The sequence below is a fragment of the Schistocerca americana genome, chromosome 4, assembly GCF_021461395.2.
Source record: "Schistocerca americana isolate TAMUIC-IGC-003095 chromosome 4, iqSchAmer2.1, whole genome shotgun sequence".
Taxonomy (NCBI): domain Eukaryota; kingdom Metazoa; phylum Arthropoda; class Insecta; order Orthoptera; family Acrididae; genus Schistocerca; species Schistocerca americana.
Window position 1 is genome coordinate 537,660,801 of NC_060122.1, and position 23,363 is coordinate 537,684,163.

At 42.9% G+C, this 23,363-nt stretch overlaps 1 protein-coding gene and 1 non-coding gene across 2 annotated transcripts in view; both read right to left on the minus strand.

The window, feature by feature from the left end:
* LOC124614009 (collagen alpha-1(III) chain-like) overlaps positions 1-23,363 on the minus strand; it is a 224,520-nt gene that overhangs the window by 191,827 nt on the left and 9,330 nt on the right. The gene's annotated exons all lie outside the window — the stretch shown is intronic.
* Positions 14,983-15,089, minus strand: LOC124614511. The gene has a single exon (XR_006979737.1). It is a non-coding gene; the product is annotated as a U6 spliceosomal RNA (small nuclear RNA).

Sequence of the window (23,363 nt, forward strand, 5' to 3'; positions counted from 1 at the left end):
CGTGCCTGTGTTAATGATTGTGGCATCGTGGTCACTGTGTGTTGCTTTGTCCAATATTTCCCACATTTTATGTGTGCTGTTCAAATGCGTGTAGCCGGCCGAAGTGGCCGTGCTGTTAAAGCCGCTGCAGTCTGGAACCGCAAGACCGCTACGGTCGCAGTTTCGAATCCTGCCTCGGGCATGGATGTTTGTGATGTCCTTAGGTTAGTTAAGTTTAACTAGTTCTAAGTTCTAGGGGACTAATGACCTCAGCAGTTGAGTCCCATAGTGCTCAGAGCCATTTTTTGAACCAAATGTGTGTAAAGTCTTATGGGACTTCACTGCTAAGGTCATCAGTCCCGAAGCTTACACACTACTTAACCTAAATTACCCTAAGGACAAATACACACACACACCCGTGCACGAGGGAGGACTCGAACCTCCGCCGGGACGAGCCATACAGTCCATGACCGCAGCACCTCAGACCACTCGGCTATTCCCGCGCGGCTTTTATGTGTGCTAATGAGTTTTTGTTTGATAGTGATATATCTAGATTACTGACTCCTCCAGCGTTGCCACAATATGTTGTTGCTTGTCCTGCTATGTTTAATAAAAAGAGTTGGCACTCATTTATGATGTCAACTAGTATTTGTCCTCTGGTATCTTCTATCAGCTTAACACAGTATTGACCGGGTGTTAATGTCTGTGGGTATAAGTAATCTTCTCTCCATAGAAAAGTGTGCAACATCTCTGATTAGGTCTGCGAAAGGTTCAGGGTTGTAATATTATTGTGAGTACATCGACGTGGTTATCCACATGAGGGACTGTAGCTGTCGCTATGTGCTCCGACCAAAGCTGTGTAATCTTTGTTAACGTGAAGGTCGTGTTTATTATTTCAATTGCAGCCTTTGTGCCTTTTGTCCCATGTGACTGTCATGTAATATTTTGGGAGCCCTGGAATTTTTCCACCACTCATATATTTTCCGCGAGACAGAGTAGGTCCCTACATCGGCTCATACCTCGTGCAGAATCGTACCAAGTTCTATGCCTGCTAATGTACTCCTCACACAGTTCAATTGTATTTTATTCAGAATGCATATTTAGTGTAAGCGAACCCTTTGGTGTAGTCTCCTTGGGGTTGAAGTAGGCACGTCCGTGAGCTCTTAGAAAGTCCTTGTAGACTTTCTCTAAGTTTAAGCCCTCTGCGCTTCCTGTGCATGCTACTCCCAAGAGATTGGAGAATTTCACGTTCGTCGATTTGAAGGCTTACGATACGGAGGATCATACGGTCTGTCTACTCAGTTGTCCGTTAGCAAACTGAGTGTACATTTGGATGATTGAAACGTCTAACTAAGCCTAGTGCCGTTTGAAATATTCGTATAACTTTATTTTCGAGCTTAATAATACGTAGGTTTCTCTCAATGTCATCATAATCGATCACATTTACGTATAATCCCACGTCCGTGTTTCTGGTCTTCGTCAAGTGATGTGACTTGATGGTTGTCTTTATTATTGGTTTGGTGCATAAGTTCGTTGCGTTTTCCTATAAGTTTAATAAATGCAACAGATACACATAACAGAGACTTTAGTCACCGATAACATACTCCTCGTCACTATTTACAGTAGTCTGCCAACGCTGCGGTACTTCTCGTTTCTGCGACTGTAAAATCACGTGGTTTTGAGGTGAAGAACTCCTCGAGCCATGTTCTGAGATCATTTGTTCGATAGGGACCAGAAAAGGCGAAAATCTGAGGGCGCAAGATCAGCTGAATAAGGAGGGTGCGAAATGACTTCCCAACTCAGCTCTTGTGTAGTGCTTTTTATCAGTCTAGTAGAACGTGGGCGGGTGTCATCGTGGGATAGTATCACTTCACATAACATTCCTGGTCGTTGTTTTCGGACTGCGTCTGCAAGACTTCTCAGTTTTTGATAATAAATGTCAGCTCTGATGGTTATGTCTTGGGGAGGCAACTCTTAGTACATCACACTGTTGGTGTTCCACTCGATTCATAACATTATCTTTTGTGGACGCGACCAAGCCTTTGTATGGGGAGTTGCTGCTTTGTTCGGGCTCAATCATTCCTTATATTAGCATAAAACACCTTTTCTCGACACCAGTAACGATATAGAATAGGAATAGTCAGTGTTGTTTACGAGCCAATTGATGACAAGCAAGCAGAGATGAACACCTGCTGATTTTTGTGATTTTGGTTTAGAGCAAGAGGTACCCATACACTCAATTTTCGAACCTTCCTATTGCATGCAAATGTCACACGATGTTGGAATGATTACAGTTCATCACATTTGCCAGTTCTTGAGAACACCGACGTCGATTGTTGTGGATTAATTCGTTTAAAGGATCTTCATCAAATCCCGGAGGTCTTGCTGAACTTGGAGAGTCACTAATGTCAAAACGATCCTCCTTAAAAAGATTAAACCATTTTCTTGCCATGCTCCGTCCAATGATAATATTCCCAAACACGGTACAAATGTTTCTGAACGCCGCAGCTGCTGTCACCTGTCTACTGAACTCAAACAGAAAAATATTGGAAATGTTCCGATTCCTCCACTTGGTATTCCATTTTCTACCTTCCACAGCTCCGCTCACTATCTACGTATGACAAAATAATAATGTGTAAACTCAAATAGAAACAGTGAACTACAAATAAAAAGTGACGCTCGATAAATAAACCCGTAGCAACCGGAATACCAATAAGAAAAATAAAAACGGTACGAACCTAAGCGCCAACGTAATAGTTGTGAGTGGGTCTGCGGAATTTATGACTGGTTCTGGTTCAGCATAGCCACCATTTTGTTATGTTGGTGAACGGATTACTATTACAAAGTCAAAACAGATACCACGAGAGTGTCTCATTTTTTCTTTCAGCGCTGTAGAAACGTTGCAGTGCTACGTACATGGTGTTTCAAAAATGACCGGTATATTTGAAACGGCAATAAAAACTAAACGAGCAGCGATAGAAATACACCGTTTGTTGCAATATGCTTGGGACAACAGTACATTTTCAGGCAGACAAACTTTCGAAATTACAGTAGTTACAATTTTCAACAACAGATGGCGCTGCGGTCTGGGAAACTCTATAGTACGATATTTTCCACATATCCACCATGCGTAGCAATAATATGGCGTAGTCTCTGAATGAAATTACCCGAAACCTTTGACAACGTGTCTGGCGGAATGGCTTCACATGCAGATGAGATGTACTGCTTCAGCTGTTCAATTGTTTCTGGATTCTGGCGGTACACCTGGTCTTTCAAGTGTCCCCACAGAAAGAAGTCACAGGGGTTCATGTCTGGCGAATAGGGAGGCCAATCCACGCCGCCTCCTGTATGTTTCGGATAGCCCAAAGCAATCACACGATCATCGAAATATTCATTCAGGAAATTAAAGACGTCGGCCGTGCGATGTGGCCGGGCACCATCTTGCATAAACCACGAGGTGTTCGCAGTGTCGTCTAAGGCAGTTTGTACCGCCACAAATTCACGAAGAATGTCCAGATAGCGTGATGCAGTAATCGTTTCGGATCTGAAAAATGGGCCAATGATTCCTTTGGAACAAATGGCGGCCCAGACCAGTACTTTTTGAGGATGCAGGGACGATGGGACTGCAACATGGGGCTTTTCGGTTCCCCATATGCGCCAGTTCCGTTTATTGACGAAGCCGTCCAGGTAAAAATAAGCTTCGTCAGTAAACCAAATGCTGCCCACATGCATATCACCGTCATCAATCCTATGCACTATATCGTTAGCGAATGTCTCTCGTGCAGCAATGGTAGCGGCGCTGAGGGGTTGCCGCGTTTGAATTTTGTATGGATAGAGGTGTAAACTCTGGCGCATGAGACGATACGAGGACGTTGGCGTCATTTGGACCGCAGCTGCAACACGGCGAACGGAAACCCGAGGCCGCTGTTGGATCACCTGCTGCACTAGCTGCGCGTTGCCCTCTGTGGTTGCCGTACGCGGTCGCCCTACCTTTCCAGCACGTTCATCCGTCACGTTCCCAGTCCGTTGAAATTTTTCAAACAGATCCTTTATTTTATTGCTTTTCGGTCCTTTGGTTACATTAAACCTCCGTTGAAAACTTCGTCTTGTTGCAACAACACTGTGTTCTAGGCGGTGGAATTCCAACACCAGAAAAATCCTCTGTTCTAAGGAATAAACCATGTTGTCTACAGCACACTTGCACGTTGTGAACAGCACACGCTTACAGCAGAAAGACGACGTACAGAATGGCGCACCCACAGACTGCGTTGTCTTCTATATCTTTCACATCACTTGCAGCGCCATCTGTTGTTGAAAATTGTAACTACTGTAATTTCGAAAGTTTGTCCGCCTGAAAATGTACTGTTGTCCCAAGCATATTGCAACAAACGGTGTATTTCTATCACTGCTCGTTTAGTTTTTATTGCCGTTTCAAATATACCGGTCATTTTTGAAACACCCTGTAAATAGCTTGCTGTTGTGTCGTGACGAATAATTGACTGCAGCACCGTCTGGGGACGGGTCGCTTCCGCGTACTACGCCGCCCACACTCGGGGAGGCGCCCGTCTGCAGCTTCGCACATGTTTTTTTTCTCCTCTTCCTACGCACGAGGGTCACAGTCTGCGGCACTTTTCGCGTACATAAACAGCAACGAACCTCAAGTAGGCCAGACGTCTGTACTCTTTTTTTGGTCGTACGTTGCTCCACTTAGCCACTAAGAGACGAGAAAAAGAGCAACGCTTGCACTTTGCACTTGCCTGCCCCTGAGATAATCCGTTCTGGGCAGTTAATAAACAGATAGCGCCGCATGTGCTCCTAATGTAGACCTACGTCTGTCGCCCGCATACACGCGCGGCCAGCAGACTTCCGCCTATGACCGCCTTACGTCAGTTTACGAGCTGACCGCAGAACGGCTACAGAGCCATTCCCGTACATATTACTTCACTCGCGGCTGGCACATGGATTTTATTGCAAACAGACTGAAGAAAATGGTTAGACGTGCTGTCCTCCTTTGACTAGAGCAAGAGGAACAAAAAAATCAATGTTAAGACCGAATTCAATGTCACATACGTAGAACAGAAAACACCGAGATGACAAAAGTCATGGGATATCTCCTAATATCGTGTCGGGCCTCCTTTTGCCCGGCGTATGACAGCACCCCGACGTCGCCTAGACTCAACAAGTCGTTGGGAGTCCTCCGCAGGAAAGTTGAGCCGTGGTGCCTCTATAGTCGTACATAACTGCGAAAGTGTTGCCGGTGCAGGATTTTGTTCACGAACTGACCTCTCGATTATGTCCCGTAAATGTTCGATCGGTGGCCAAATCATTTGCTCGAATTGTCCAGAATGTTCCGCGAACAATTGTTGCCTGGTGACATGGTGCTTTGTCATCTTAACAATCCCATAGTTGTCTTGGAACATGAAGTTCATGAATGGCCGCCAAGTAGCCGAACATAACCATTTCCATTCAATGATCGATACAGCCGGGCAAGAGGACTCAGTACATTCCATGTAAATGCAGTCCACACTATTTTGGAGCCACAGCCTGCTTGCACAGTACCCTGTCGACAACTTGGGTCCATGGCTTCGTGGGGTCAGCGCCACACTGGAACCCTACCATCAGCTCTTACCAGCTGAAATAGGGACTCGTGTGACCAGGCCACAATTTTTCAGTTGTCTAGGGTTCAACTGAATTGGTCGCGAGCCCGAGAGAGGTGCTGCCGGCGATGTGCTGTTAGCAAAGGTACTCGCGTCTACATTCTGCTTCCATGGCCCATTAACGCCAAATTCCGCCGCACTATCCTAACGGATAGGTTCCTCTCACGTTCCACATTGATCTCTGCGGTTATTTCACGCAACGCTGCTTGTCCGTTAGCACTAATAACTCTATGCAAGCGCCGCTGCTCCCGTTGTTAAGTGAAGGCCTTCAGTCACTGCATTGTTCGTGGTGAAAGGTAATGCCTGAAATTTGGCATTCTCGGCACACTGTTGACACTGTGGGTCTCGGAATATTGAATTCTGTAACGATTTCCGAAATGGAAAGTCCCACCCGTCTAGCTCCAACTACCATTCCGCGTTCAAAGTCTGTTAATTCCCATCGTACGGCCATTACCACGTCGGAAACCTTTTCAAATGAAACATCTGAGTCAATGATAACTCCGCCAAAGCACCGTCATTTTATACCTTGTGTACGCGATACTACCGCCGTCTGTATATGTGCATATCGCTATCCCATGACTTTTGTCACCTTAGAGTACATTTTTTATATATAGGGTAACTATATAGTGCATGAAACGTCTGTAAAAAAAAAATCTGTACAGATAAATGGCAAGGAAAATGTAAGAAATGATACAGTATATGAAACAGAAACTCTCAAAGTTTTTTTTCCATGTTTATAAACATTTTATGCGTCCACCCTTTGTCAGATGGCACACGTCTAATTCTTCTACTGCCGGCTGGAGTGGCCGAGCGGTTCTAGGCGCTACAGTCTGGAACCGCGCAACCGTTGCGGTCGCGGGTTCGAATCATGCCTCGGGCATGGATATGTGGATGTCCTTAGGTTAGTTAGGTTTAAGTAGTTCTAAGTTCTAGGGGACTGAAGACCTGAGAAATTAAGTCCCGTAGTGCTCAGAGCCATTTGAACCATTTAATTCTTCTATTCTACCCGGCCCTGCATATACGGAGTACGAACAGCTGCTGCGATATGGAGCTGCAAGTCTTCGACTTCGTGCAATAGGCGCGGAACACAACGCTATCCTTGATGTAACGCCATAAGGAAAAATGACAAGGCGTCAAGTCTCGCAAGCGCGGCGGTCACTGGAGTAGCACAAACTCAACGGCTGCAACACGACCTATCCAGTGGCATGGCAACGTCTCATTCAGGTTATTTTGTACACAATCTGTTGGCTGAGGGATCTTCAATTCTGTACTAACTTCATAAGTAGGCTTTTAGGGACTTTGTAACATCACATCCCAAAAAGGGTCCGTTATCTTTTCTGACTGGCCCGATCGACTCGAACGTTTTACATCGCACAATCATCATCCTCGAATTTCTTGTAATACTTCGCCACACTGTTGTAAACTGGTGATGTCTTGTGAAAACTTGTCACGGAAAACTCTTCGCACACTCACTGCCTATTGGCAATGAGCAAATTGTAGCACACAAATGATTCTCTGCCTGGTTCGTCGCCATTTTCAGCAACTACGATCGATGGTTGTCTAGACTAACTTGTCGGCACCGTGAAAAAAAAAAAATTGAGAGTTTTTCTTTCACTTAGTGCGTGATTTTGCTACTGTATATTAGACATTTACCTATACCTAATTTTTAAAAATATTCTATGGACTTTAAATACCCTATATAATACCACAAATCTGCTAAAATGTTTATCACGCTGCAACTATTTTCAACAATACTTCACCATGTGACAGACTTTTAGAGTTTAAAATTGTTTATCCCTAATCTTAACGACAGCACTGGACAAGGGAGTTGCAACACTACATCTTTTCAGAGGAGTTCTGTGTAGAGTATCACAATGGACGCATCTGTGTGTGAATTCTCTCTTCAGGACGAGCACTGTCAGACTGCATTCGTCATCATTCGGGTCCAGCATCTGGCGTGGCGGTATGGGGTACCACTGAGTATGTAACATGCTCACCCTGGTTCTGACGTGGCTATACCCTATTCTGACTCTCAAAATTTGAAAGTTAAACCTTTTCGTGATGCATAACTCCTCTTGTAGCGACTGCCACTGGCGTTCATCACCGTTATGCTCTCGCCCTTGTTAGACTGTCACATGACGAATCGTGTAGTTGTTCTTTGGATTTTCTCAAACACCTTCTTTATTTCTACGTGGTAAGCTCCTAAAAATGGTTCAAATGGCTCTGAGCACTATGGGACTTAACATCTGTGGTCATCAGTCCCCTAGAACTTAGAACTATTTAAACCTAACTAACCTAAGGACATCACACACATCCATGCCCGAGGCAGGATTCGAACCTGCGACCGTAGCGCCTAGAACCGCACGGCCACATCGGCCGGCGGTAAGCTCCTAGACTGAGGAGAAATACCCAAGATCGATAAAGCGATTGTTTTATACGTACTTATTTTGTGGATGAATTACATTTTCCTAGCATTCTTCCAATGAATCTCAGCCTTTTACTTTTACAGTTACTTTTACATTGTCATTGTACTTTAAGTCGCCTAGATATCATTCCTTGTTACTGTTTCTAGCGACTGATAATAGAATAATAATGGCTCTTTCAACTATTTATGCGTAACGCGTACATTTATTTATGCTGCGTCGCAGCTCCAAATTTCGATCCCTTACAGATCTTCCCGCATTTCGCTGCAATTCACTGGCAATGTGATTTCCATACGTGTAAAAATCACATCCGTGAACAGATTATTGGAGTTTTCTGACGTCAGCCACCAGATCATTTGTATATATCATGAACAGTAAATGATCTATAACACATCACGAAGGACTCCTGAGCTTCTGGGTGTTCTAAAGAGTTATAGTTTCCATTTTACGCACAATATTCCGACAACTATCCAGCCGCCACTTCAGGTGCTGCGAAATTTTCTGCATGGACTGTTTGCAGCCCAGGCAAACAGTACATGCAACAATAAAACTCACAGGACCTGACGAGTGCGGCTGGATCGGTTGTCGAAATGTTTGCATAAAATGGAAACAACGTCTTGGCAGAACACCTGGGGACACACTAAATCAGTCACGCTGCGAAAACCTAAGAGATCACAGCACTCCTAAAATCTTTTTTACATCTTTCGATTTCATCCCGTTTAGAACACTGTGTTAAGTTACATATCTGTTAGAAAGCCCTGAATCCAGGAGCAAAGCTAGACCGATATTCCATAATTTCTAATGACTTCTCTAAACGGTAATTAGAAACTGTGTCGAAAACCTTCTGTAAGTCAAAGGCCAAATGTAAGCAGCTTGATTTTATTCACCATCTCACGTGTTTCTCAGTTCTGTTATTGGAACACTTATACTACTTTCCTCTTCGTATTCTGTTGAGAATCGACCAGTGAACGTCGTCCATATTCGTTGCACTGCTGACTCAACACTGCACGCTATGTTGCCTTGTGGCATGCTATACTCGCTCGTAGCCGGAGCTTGATCTTTGAGTGCACTATAAGTCAGTTACAATACACGTTCTTCGCGTTACAACTTCATCTTAGCACCTCATCTAAGCAACTGCTTTGCTGAAGAAGGCCTAGCATAAATTTCTTTTATTTTCTTCAATGAACACAAAATTTTTGGTTCTGTGGCTACCGGATTTGGTTAGCAATGACCAGCTTCACATCTGTTTTGTAACATGTCCCAATATAATGAAGCCATAGGGACATCTTCATAAGATCCAACGATGCCACTTTGGCTTCATTATATTAGGACATGTCGTAAAACATTACTGAAGATGGTCACTGCTGACCGAAACCGGTACTTCAGGACCAAAAGTTTTGCGATCGTTGACGGAAATAAAAGAAATTTATTCTACACTTCCTGCATCACTATTTTAATCAGCGACTATGTCGCAGTGTGTGAAGTCCATGCATTTGTCGTAGGTAGCACATCTGATAATTGGCCCTCCAAGTGGAAAATAGACAAAGACTAAACGAAAAATCCCCTATACCCAAGTAGCTACACGTCTAGCCATTAAAACTATAGCACAATGAAAACGGAATACAACAAACTTCAAATTGGCATAAAGTGTGCTACATACTTGAATACGCAAATCATTAGCATTTCTGGGCATTTTTTGCAACCGCACAAAGAATGTAGGAGCAATTCCTCCTATAGGGAGTAAACGACAACTGTTTGCAACGTATTATAGACGTGCAGGGGAAGCCGAGACGAACAGCTTTAATATAGGACATTTGCGGTCTATCAAGCCTTGAAGTAACCTCAAAGTGGGCTGCAAAAGCCGCCGAAGCTGTAGCGCAAAAGCGTCTCAGATTTTCAATATCCTCTCGCTCTCTTATGCCACCGGATTAGTCGGCTGTTTCATTAACATTATTAATTTACTATCCCTTGAGGGTAATGAAAGAAAAGACTTATGTAAATATTATACAAAAACTAATTACTTTTAGCTACAGTTTGTATAAAAACACTGTGAGACACAGCGGCCATTGGATACACTTAAACACTTTGTGATATCTTGATCATAATTTTATTATTCCAACATGCCTTACCCGCTTCGACGTCTGTCATTAACAAAGACTAATAAAACACAAAGACAAAACTGGTATCAATAGAAATACAATGCGTATTACATCTTCACCATTAAATAGAATCATGATACGGAAAGTAAAATTTGGTTAAAGCTAACCGAATATTTAATGTCATTATTGTCAGACGAAACTTGTCCCAATGGAAACATGGTATCTAGTCAACATGCCATAACAACTAGCTCCTTACTCGCATGAAGTGTTGAGTGCCATTGACAAGGGATTTCAGATCGATTCCGTATTTCTGGATTTCCGGAAGGCTTTTGACACTGTACCACACAAGCGGCTTATAGTGAAATAGCGTGCTTATGGAATATGGCCTCAGTTATGTGATTGGATTCGTAATTTCCTGTCAGAGAGGTCACAGTTCGTAGTAACTGACGGAAAATCATCGTGTAAAACAGGGGTGATTTATGGCGTTCCCCAAGGTAGTGTTATAGACCCTTTGCTGTTCCTTATGTGTATAAACGATTTGGGAAACAATGTGAACGGCCGTCTTAAGTTGTCTGTAGATGACACTGTCGCTTATCGACTACTAAAGTCATCAGAATATCAAAACAAATTGCAAAACGATTTAGAAAATATATCTGAATGGTGCGAAAATTGGCAGTTGATCCTAAATAACGAAAAGTGTGAGATCATCCACATGAGTACTAAAAGGAATTCTTTAAACTTCGTTTACACGAAAAATTAATCAAATCTAAAGGACGTAAATTCAACTGAATACCTATGAATTACAATTACGAACAACTTAAATTGGAAGGAACACACAGAAAATGTTGTGGGGAAGGCTAACTAAAGACTGCGTTTTATTGGCAGGACACTTAGAAAATGTAACAGATCTACTAAGAAGACTGCCTACACCACGCTTGTCCGTCCTCTTTTAGAATACTGCTCCGCGGTGTGGGATCCTTGCCAGATAGGACTGACGGAGTACATCGAAAATGTTCAAAGAAGGACAACACATTTTGTATTATCGCGAAATATGGGAGAGAGTGTCACTGAAATGATACAGGATTTACTCGGTACCCGCAAACTCACTGATCAATACCGGTAGGGTACTTCCTATTGATATAGAATCATAAAATTTGGCAAGAAGCAAGATTTCACTGTACAACTAAAATAAAAAATCCGAAAACTGATAATCTGTAATTGTAGTACGCGAAAAAAATATTTTTTGACTTTTGTTCTCCGTTTGTCTGCCTGTCCTTTTTTTTAATAACTGGGATAGGTATCAAGTTGAAACTTACGTCAAACACTGATATCTATGTTTCCTTGGCGGAGTAAGTAATTTAAGCTTCTAGATCAGTGCAGTCAAGCGGTAAGGCCATACAAGTCACATATTTCGATACTCTCAGACTCTCTCATCAAAACCTATAAATGAACTACATACAGCCTACACATACACCTCGGGCCGATGGCCTAGCGGAAAAACGCGTGCCCGGACACCGAGCAGTCGCGGGATCTAATATCGCGTAGCAGGAGCAGAGATGACGTCAGACGTGATCCTTTTTTTTTTTGAGTGTGTACTCAATTTAGCCATCGGCAATACATAGTGACAATGTACACATAATTGAATAAATAAACACAGAAATGCATATTTACAGGAATAAAAAGTTTAACTGTTACAGTTTTGTACATACTGTTTTAAAAATTGTATTGAATTGAATTGGAAAATAATTAAAAGTGTCTTGGCTTACAATTCACACCAATTCTGAAATATCTTCATCAGCAAGACATATTTATAATTGACGTACACCATTAAAACCTACAGATTGTGACCAGTACTCTTGATGAAGTTAACGATCACTTTATATAGACGAACGTCTTTAGTACACAAAAGAGAAGAAGCTGATTGAGGAAGATGGTAGCCCATACTCAGCAATGTCTTCAAAAAGACCAACCGTTCACGGTCAAATTTGGGGCACATAAATAAGATGTGGTTGACATCAGCTTCCGACTCAGGATCACACTCACATGCTGGTGAACTGTAAACGTTGATACGATGTAGATGTGGGAAAGAGGCATGATTGAAGCGGAGTCTTATGATGGTAGAAATCGTGGATCGGTCCAGATGTGTCCTCATGAACCACGGCTGTGAAGGAATCCGAGGTTGTAGCACTGCGTAATAACCGCCTTTTGTCTGTTGAGAAACGTTCCACATTTCCTGCCATTGTTGTCTTGCGTGATCCTTGACTGCACGTAAGTAGTCTGTATAAGGAAGGTGCAGATCCAGGACGGTGCCTAACGTTGCCGCTTGTTTGGCTAATGCATCAACTTCATCATTATAGAAGATACCAGAGTGGGAAGGTACCCACAACAAATGGATCGTCCGGCCCGTGCATGTGCAGCTAATGTATTCAGATATCACATCCAAGATATAACTTTGGTCGTTTTGTTCCATCGACTGTACTGAATGTTTTTAAGAACGCTTTGCGAGTCAGATACTATCAATATCTTGGGGAAGGAAGTGCTAGAGACAAACTTAAGTGCTTCCAAAACTGCCACTGTCTCCGCCGTAAAAATAGAAGTGTTCATAGGCAGTTTGAAGGTTTTGCGGATCTGGATCTGAGGGCAGAAAAAAGCGCATCCTGTACACTCTTCTTGCGGAATTTTGGAGCCATCAGTATATACACAGAGAAAACCCGGCCATTGTGCTTGAACGAGACGATTGAAGCCAACGTTGACATTAGTACTGTCCAGCCAGGTCGTACTTAAATAATGGACTGGGGTCTGGGAGCAGAGCGTTTGAAGATCATATTCAAAAACAGGTAGATGCGCTGAACGCCGTATAGAATGTATGACAGGTGACCAAGTGTCAAAGCTGGCACAAACGGCTGGCACTTTATTCCTTCTGTGGGATGCAATCCACAGTCGATAAATGCAGTCTCTACTTTGATAGACGGAACTGTCCATAATGGCCATGCCTTGAATGTAGAATTTGTCCGATAACATTTGGCGCCTAATGCTCAAGGGCATCTCCCCTGCTTCTATTAAAAGGGCGTTGGTGGGCGTCGATCGCATGGCTCCAAGACAGGTACGAATGGCGCTCTTTATTGAAGAGTATCTACTTTGGAGAGATGAATCTTTGACGCAGTGTGGTAGAATTGACAGCCATAGTCTAATCGAGATCGAATTATCCCTCGGTACATGGCGAGTAAAACACTCCGGTGCGCTTCCCACCAGACACGAGTGAGTGATCTGATTACATTTAAACCTTCTTCACACTTGGTAACGGTGGATCGGATGTGGGGCGCCCAGCTTAACCGAGAGTCAAAAATCATCCCCAGAAATCGAACGTGAGATTTTATTTGGAAGGTGTACTTGCCACAGGTAATGTGATCTTCAGTGCGAGCTGTCGTCGACTTGGAGAAGGGAACGACTGCTGATTTCTCAGCCGAAATCTCCAGCCCATTGATAGAGAGCCACTCATCGACGTGTGCGATGGTTGTGGTTAATGCCGTTATGGCCTGAAGATATGAAGCAGCAGAAGAATAAACACATATATCATCAGCATACTGTAGGATTTTTGTGGGGGGAGTAAGTATGCGTTCTAGGTCGTGCGTATATAGAGTATACAGGAGAAGACTTAAAATTGCACCTTGCGATAAGCCCTGGGAGACATAAAAAGGTCCGATCATGGTACCTTTGAAACGGACGTAGATCGTTCTTTGAGTAATCAGGGTACTGATACCGTAGATCATCCGTGAAGGAATTCCGAATCCTGCCAGCTTGTCCAAGAGTATCGGTATTTGTACGTGATCATATGCACCCTTAACGTCAAGAAAAGCTGCCACTACTGTCTCTTTCGTTTGAAAGGCTGACGTGATATCCATATTAAGCAAAAACAGGTTATCCATGCTCCCTTTGCCTTTTCTGAAGCCGTATTGACTCCGAGGCAACAAATTACTTTTTTCAAGCCACCATTCTAGTCTCCTTTTTACCATTCGTTCCAGTGTTTTTGCAACACACGACGACAAGGCAATAGGTCTATAATTAGTACCGACATTTGGATCTTTACCACGTTTGAGAATTGGAATTATTACTTGCGTCGTCCATGTTGATATGAGGTCTTTCTTCATCCAGTACTGATTAAAAATGCCCAAGAGAAAGTCTTTCGCTTCTATAGGCAGGTGCGCAAGCATAGAGTAATATATATGATCAATGCCAGGGCAACAACTATCGCTCGATACGTTAATAGCTTCGTTGAGTTCTTCTATAGAGAAAGGACGAAGGAGAACATGATAGCGATGGTTTAAAAATGGCACCGTGGGAGGAGCGATTGTATCTATGAATTCCTCTAATCAGGCCGTGGTAGCAGGAGGGGAGGAAGACAGTCTTCTTGTTCTAAAAGCTTTTATTTTATGCCAGATGCTTGCCATACTGGTTTCATTATTTAGGGACAGGCAAAATTGTTTCCAACTGTCCTTCTTGGTTTTCTTCAGGAATTTGGTAACTCACGCATTCACTTTTTGTATAGCCAAGAAGTTGTCCAATGAAGGATTCTGACGATAGGTTTTCAAGGCGAGTCGTCGCTTCGCAACTTCCCGAGAGCACTCAGAATTCCACCAAGGAGGAGAACGGTGCTTCATTACTGTGAACTCTTTTTTCTTAGAGATGCTGATGCCAGCCGCGACTTTCATAGCATTGAGTAAAACTGGGTATGCATCTTCGTCCCGTAAGTCACGTCTCGTATTTGCGAGTGCCCGCCGAACCGTTTCCTTATAAGAGGCCCAATTGGCTTCCTTGATTTTCCACAAAAATGTGAAACACTTCACGATTTTGCATGTCATCCATGCGCAAGGGCCATGCTAATCTTCTCTGTATCGTTCGAATTTTAGTATATGTACCGCAAAAGCGAGTACGACGTGATCCTTGGAAGCGAGCACTAGGGGTGCACGTCGACTGCAGCCGGGCGGCGCGTCGACATGTGTGTGTCTGGCGCGTGGCCGTCGGCGTGTTTGCGTCCTCTCACAGAAATTATCAAAGCGAGAGGAACCTTGACCGGCGGCTTGCGTGGTCCACACTGCCAAAATAGCCAAATATCGGTCGTTATGTAAATGCATCTCCTGCTAGGGCGGAGGTGGGAAGCGGTCACGTGCTCGACTTCCTTCGCACTGTCTGCAGGCCTGGCTGCTGCTGCTGCTTTCAACGGCTGCAAAACATGTCCAAATCGTCTCCTGACAGTGATGGCACGTCTCAGCGGGAGGCTCGTCATCTTTTCGGAAAAATAACAGTAGGAAGTATTTTTATGTGAAACTTTACAACAAGCTCTCGGCACATTCGAGCACAAGTAAAGCGTACCCGAAGAGTTCGATTGCAAAGTTGGAAGATTATTAACGGGAAAAGTTCTTGCAAATGTTTAATTTCGTAGTCGCCGACAGGTAACTGATGATTTTAGAAAATCGGACTGTCTTATTACACACAGTACGTTATTTTGGAAAATGTCGTTGAAGCTGTTTTGCGCGCAAGCAAATGCGTAAGTTACCTCTGCACGTTAATGACACTCAAAACGGCCAAGTTTTTCACGAATATAGACGACGGCTTCGACAAAGTGGACAGCAGTTCCTTCTGGAATGATAATCAGCCTCGTACATCACTCACAACAAGATGACAAGCAAATTCAGAGGCTTTAGCTCGAGATTGGATGGCGCTTAAGGCGTTGGTCGATCCCTGGCAATCCAGCAACGTAACTATGGAAAAAAATATATATTGTACGAATAGCTCTGTCAACGTTTTTGAGAACCTGGTCATAGTGTATTGACCACTGTGCTATCTCAACTGGTGAGGTCCGCAGCTCGTGGTCTAGTGGCTACCGTTGCTGCCTCTGGATATCACCGTCCAGGTTCGATTCCCGGCCGGGTTGAGGATTTTCTCTGCCCATGGACTGGGTATTTGTTTTGTCCTCATCACTGCATCATCATCAACATCACTCGTGACAGTGGCTGGATTGGACTGTGTAAAAATTTGGACGTCGTACGGGCGCTGATGACCGCGCAGTTGAGCGCCGCACAAACCAGACATCATCGTCAGCTGGTGAAGCATGAACACCACCTACGTATGCTAATATTAACTGTAAAATGACACGACATTGGAACATCTCCTTTCAAAATTACAAGCTCAATTCGGCTATTTTCTACTACCCTTCACGCTAGCCGAACTAGGTGACGCAATGAGAAGACATTGGACTCTTATTCGGGACGACAGCGGCGCCCGCCTATCTACAGTTGTTATTTTACTGACTCCTCTTAATTGTTTAACATAAATGTCAGGATGGTTCCTTCGAAAGGACAGGGCCGACTTCCGTTCCGAGACCGATATTGTATACCGTCTTTAAAGTCCTCCTCGTCCAACTGGATGTTAAACTCATTTCTCCCTTTTTACTTCCTTTCGTTCCATTATAAATTTCAGAGAGGAACACTTCAGTAAAATTACACAGCTTTTATATTTCCACTTAATGCTATCTTACAGAATTATATATGGAGTGAATCACATTAATGAAACAAAATTTTCATTCTTCAGTAGCGCATCGTAACATCGACTTGTAGTCCACTATGTAACTCTTTTAGTACCATTGGTTTCTGCCTGCAACCACCATTTTATTATTATTTTTTGATGTACCAATGCCTTTTAGTATGAAACCACTGTTGTAAGATAGAGACATCAAATGTTACACTGACGTACTCCTGCGAATATATTGCGTTGTAGTAGTCATTTACAGCGTTTAAATCGACAGTCGCCACGGAGGTTGTTTCAGGTGATTGTAGGAGTTTGTGACATGCGCTTTTTTTTACCGTGGTTACATTGTGGAGATCATTGTCAGTGAAAGGAACTATATTGTAACGTAAATTTGAGTTTGTACTCTTGATTTTATGAGTGGTCTCGAAATGAAACCACTGAGACAGTATATAGTTTTCATACAAAATTTATTAAATTTCAGGTCCAATTTTTGATTTTTATTGAAAACTAATTTGTATCAGGCGTTATGAGTTCATGAACATTTCTAGATGTGGACTGTGTCTGGCAAAAAATTCTAATTTGCATTCAAATATATCACACGAAATGATGAGTGGTTGAAACTTGTATGTCCTAGTGGTTCCAAAGAGAAACCCCCTCCTTAAAGCAATTGATTGTTTACTTTTTGCCCGTTTCTTCTTGTATCCGTTGCATTATACGATAGTAAGGTTAATTTTGCGAAAAATTTTAAAATTATATTTTACCAATTCATTCTTGTATTGATTGGTTAGTACGGTAATAAAGGATACTGTTATGTTTTCATATTCTTGCGACGAAAATGGTCGAGCAGTATCAGAGGTTCTCGATTCGCATTCGGGAAGAGCGTGGTTCAAATTCCAAACGGACTTCAAGACTTGGGTTTTTCCCAGTTTCCCTAAATCGCTTAAAGACAGCGCCGGGATGGCTTATGAAGAGAACACGTTCGACTTTTTCCTCATCCTTGTCGATGGAACGTTAAATCATAATCTCCGTTCCCTGATGTAAATTGGAAAGCAAATGCACCGAGGTAGTTCCTTGCTAGATACTAAGAACTAAATAAGACGAAGACTACAATCTGTTGGATGGAAAGTAATATACAAGGTGAAAAAAAACTACATTTGAAAAATTTTAGAGTGTTGAGAGGAGATAAAAAGAAACATCATTGTTATATGACAAATGTCACAAGTGTATCGTTTCCCCCCCCCCCCCCCCACCCCCACCCCCCCTTGGAGCCCATAAAGATTTTGATGCTAGTGATGTTCAGGGACAGACTTCAATATGCCGTGTGTCTATCGGCGTCTCGCACACCAAACGCTTCACCCCCCCTCCCCCCTACCCTCCCTCCCCTACCCCACATGAAGGTAAATCCATACGAGGGCAGAAAAATCTCTAAATGTTCATCACACGGTAGTTTGAACACCTTCTCTGAACATCACAACCGTCAAAACCTTCGGGAAATGATCCTAGTGTGACATTTTTTTTTTTCGCCGGCCGCGGTGGTCTAGCGGTTCTAGGCGCGCAGTCCGGAACCGCGCGACTGCTACGGTCGCAGGTTCGAATCCTGCCTCGGGCATGGATGTGTGTGATGTCCTTAGGTTAGTTAGGTTTAAGTAGTTCTAAGTTCTAGGGGACTGATGACCACAGTAGTTAAGTCCCATAGTGCTCAGAGCCATTTTTTTGACATTTTTGTCACGTAAAACATGTTTCTTTTTATCTCCTCTAATCACTCCAATAAAATTTCGTATACGTAGGTTTCTAACATCCTATACAGGGTGAACAAGATCTCTACTGAAAAACTGTCAGAGGTGCTACTACGGACCTAAACAAGAAAAAAAAAATAACAACTGAACATGGGCTCTAAAATGCATACGTTAAGAGCTATGAGCAGTTGTTTATCTTCGCTACTGTGAAACACCTCTCTTCTGTTGAACAAGTGCTCTTAGTTGTTAAGGAATGCGTATCAGAAAAAATTTTTGCTGGACATTTTTCTTGTTTTGGTCCATACTACCTCCTTCTAAAATATGACAAGTAAAAAGCTGGCAGTAGAAAAGATGTGTTTCGCAGTATCGAATGAACAGGCACTCTTAGCTCTTAAGACATGGATATTAGAGCTCGCGTTTAATAGACTTTTTTCTTGTTTTGGACCATAATACCATCTCTGATAGTTTGTCAGTGGAGCCTGGTTCACCCAGTGTACGAGAATATCTGGAGTTTTGATCTAACCGTCTTTACTTTGACTCTACAGCTTTGGGCAATCACCGGTCATTAGATCAGGGAGTTGTCTTCGCCTGTGGTAGTCACATCAGTCCACTTTGCACTGTTGTGACGTAAAGACGGCCGCGCCACTGTCTGTTTGCGCCATAGAAGAATAGCGTTACGCAATCCGTTGTTTTGTGATGTAAAGGTGCACCAGAGGGGGAAATTCATAGAAGATTTTCAGCACGTACGAGGACAATGTCTTGTGACAGCGAAGTGTTTATCGTGGGACTGAACAGTTCGAAAGTGGACGAACGAGTGTGAAGGGAGAGAAAAGGGTGGGTCGTCAAGCCGTATCCACGTACCGCCGAGAACACCACTCAGACGCTTCAGACGCAATGTTCCGGCGTGTAGGAACATCCTGCATAATGTCCCAATCTCGCTCTGTCGGACGACCATCTGTTTGGTCCATTTAAAGATGCTTTAAGAGGCCATCTGTTCAGCTTCAGTTAACAGATGAAGGAAGCGGTGGGTGCATACGTGGCCTGCTGCGCAACAGAAAACATTTTTGCAAAGGGTATCAGAAAGACTGTGCAGCGGTGGACCAAGTGCATTGAAATGCGGGGTCACTATATTGAAAAATGATATCAGTACTGATTGTGTACTCCTGTTGTAATAAATTATAAATATTCGTTGCAGATACATATTGACTTACCCATGTATATTTATCAATAATCCACTACAGTTCCGTAAGGAGAAGAATGTCTGTAAGTATTAAGGCAGAAGAAACGATAACCATTATTCTCTAAAACTGCCTTCCCTTAGAATGTATAAGTAAATCTATTTAATCTTTGATATCTTTTCCAGTTACATAAAATGCCTGACAGAAACAAAGCTTACATTTGCAATTTAGTAAAATTCTTTCACTGAACTAAATATTTTTACTGTAATGGTCAGAAGCAGTAATACAGGGTTTTTCAAAAAGATCCATCCGATTTCACACGACATCTTCTACAGGAGTGGAAATATAAACTTGGTGTAAATTTTGACGTACACGTCGAAATCAAAAGTTTATGTTGGTTATTTTTATAAGTTGTTGGTTCATGTGGTTGCCGGCAAGGATTTACGTGGTGCAGCTAGCTCCTTCATTCACAGCTCAATGAGCACCGACTTGGGATGGCGACAGCCCAGAAACAGTGTTTCGCGTTCGCTGTTCGTCAGGTGCAATGCACATACAGCTCTGCGTTGTTTTTGCGGAAAAGACGTCTATAAGAATCGGGAACCTAGTTACGCCGGATATGTGCCTTTTTACAAAACTGCGAGACAACGCCGAAAATTTTTCAGTAGCACTGATCTTCTCTTAACGATGAGCTACGTCAACGATAGATATGCTATAAGGGGCACCATTGTCCCATCGACGAAAGGTAGTTGTAAAAACACCTTGTACTTTACTATTAATCATGCTGAATAGCCTGTAAGGTAATTCATTCCATGTCATTACGATCTATCGTACAAAATGATCCCTGGAACACGAAACAAACTAAACCGAACCAACCAGCGAGACGAAAACTTCTTTGAAAACGGAACTGTTTTGTGCGACCCGTCAGTTGGGTGGTGAGTCCTGCAGTTGTCTCTGCGACAGTGTTTACGATGTTTTTATCTACCATTGAAGAAGAGATCCGAGGAGGCTGCGCCAGCGACCCGGAAGATGGCCGTGTCCTCTGCTGGCCCTGATAACAAGTCGCCCACTGCCGCGCCCCACCAAGCAGCTAAAGCCTTTCATCCGTCTTCTAGGTCCACGTGTTTCATCTGGCCGCCAACTACCGAGTTTCTGCAAGACTCTTCCCGAAATTATTCATACTTCTCCATTACTGGAATTCTCTTCGTGCCACCCTGTTCAAGATTAACCCTTTCCTGCCCAGTGAGACTTAAAAGTCTCTTCCTCTTTACAGGCTCATAAAACAGTATGGAGTCGAATTCATGCATCTGAATCCTGTCTGGACACATGTGCCCCTTTGCTGCAGCACAGGAACTTGTTCGCTGTGATAGTTCAACATCTCTGCCCACAGATGGCAGTAAAAGATAGTACTTGTCCATTATGCCGTAATAAATTTTTCGTACCTGAGTCCTAACAAAGTTTCAATACCTTTTTCCATATTTATTTATTTACTTTCGTACGATTTTGAAACACAAAATTAAATATAATACAGATAATAACACATTTAATTTACAGACAGACATCTAAATTTTTAATATAATCAACTGCGTCATTCGTTGCATCAGGAAGTCGTCGAAAGTACCACGATAGGCCCCAGCACTTTTCAGGAGTCGGACAACATATAACTTCCCCCTACATACATCACAAGTATTGACCACGAGGAGAAAATTCGAGAAATTAGAGCTAATAGCTAGCTGGTGAAGTATGATGTAGATGTAAATGGGACCATGTGGCGAACGGTTCTCCTGGCTGCTCCACAATTATAATTTGGCGATAGAGCCTTACCCAATCCACGAAGAGAGTCCACGCTTCTGTCATGACTGGTGCGTTTTCAGTTAAACATTGTCCGTGTTCTGCGAAACTGGTCAAACGCAGGGGTTTCTTTTCTTATGCAGGACAATTTCTGGCAATGTGGAGGGACAGCCTCTGTCCAGTCTCGTTCCCATAAGAAATTAAACGTGTGCAGTTCCATGGCTGTATCCATGGATGCTTTTCTTGATTGAAGCCGGTTTCTTTCTAGGGTAGCCGAATCTTGATGGATAGGGAGTTGCGGGCTGTCTTATAAGCGTTTAAAAGCACAGAGCAGAACTGCTTTTCGTCAAAGTCCAGGGACGGAGTGTGGCTCAATATGGACAGCCATTCGACAGTTGTTGATCTTAGCGTATCGATGATAATTCTCATTGTGTTGTTCAACTGTACTTCGAGAGTTTATGTATGTATCCACTGTTGAGCCATACAGGAGCATCACCGTATTCCTCAGAGGAGTCCAAGTGCTGAATTGCGCAGCATTTCGGCAGCGGAGCCTCAGATTATTTCGCACAGCTTATGTAGGATGTTGCTCCTAGTTCGTATCTTCGCAGCGGTGTTTTCCAAATGCTTTTTGTAGGGTAGTGCCCGGTCCAATGTAACCTATTTCCATAAGCGTTACGAAGTAATGCATCTGATCAGAAATGATGATTATATCCTGATGGCATTCAGAAGTCCCACTTGTGTTTCGTACATAACTTTAAAAAATATATGTATGACAAAGCACTATTCTATTTTCAGATTCTTTAGTAAAATTCTCCCCAAATTTTAAATATTTTGACACAGTATTTTACAATTTGGGTGGGAAAGAGTTCAGTGTAATTTGAGCCCCATTAGATAGGGGGTTTAATCGAAAAATTTGCATTTCAGGTACATGTGTACTAAGACGTTTCACAATTATATCGCAGAAAGCTCGTTTGAGAACAAATGTTTACTGCACCGCTTTTACTTCTGTAGTCTTATTACTTTCATCCATATCAGTATACGCCCTGAATATCGTACAAAAGTGAATTTTTTACTACTTTATTCCCCAAGACCAACGTTTTACCAAGTATTAGCTTTTTTGAGTCATCAGTATTCTGACTGGTTTGTCGCGGCCCGCCACAAATTCCTCTCTTGTGCCAACCTCTTCATCTTAATGTACCATTTGTACCTTACGCCTCAATTATTTTTTGGATATGTTCCAACACCTGTCTTCTTCTACAGTTTTTACCTTCCACAGCTCCCTTTAGTACCATGAAAGTTATTCCTGACGTCGTAACACACGTCCTGTCATCCTGTCCCTTCTCCTTAGCTTAATGCGGGTAATTTCATTTAGATCAGAATGAGGATAGAGGCAATATAGAGCATATTAAAAGCTAAAAGTACCGTTTTTCCGATTTTGTCAGCAGAAACTATATTTAACTGCAACTACCAACTTTTAGAAGGAGATCAACACACTACTGAAGCTGCAGTAGACTCTATTCCGGTAAAAGATTTCTTGGGACAGGCAACTTGCGAAAGAGACTATGTGGAGAGTAGACAACTATTGCCGTGTAAAAAGTTTCAGAATCAAGCTGAAATATGAGATTGAACGATGTCCTAGAAACACAACTGTATTTGCAGCTGGTCTGTCTACTCAATGGAAAAGGGGCCTCAGATAAAATGTAGCTTTTCATGTCAGATGCTCTATAACTGAGTTAAGTTGATCTACTACTTTAAAAAAATTACGCAGGACCAATAAGTTTCATAAAGCTTTTTCGCTGCTTGCGTGAACAGAACCAGTCAGGGAGCAAATCCTGCTAGCATCAGCTGCAGATAGCTGTCGCATGATGGGCTTCATCGCTAAATTTAGTGGCAAATCGTTTGCCTCAGCTATTTGGCCGAAAAGGGAGAAGTAGGTAGTGGTGCACAATTTATGATAAGAGTAAGTGAGCCAAGTGGG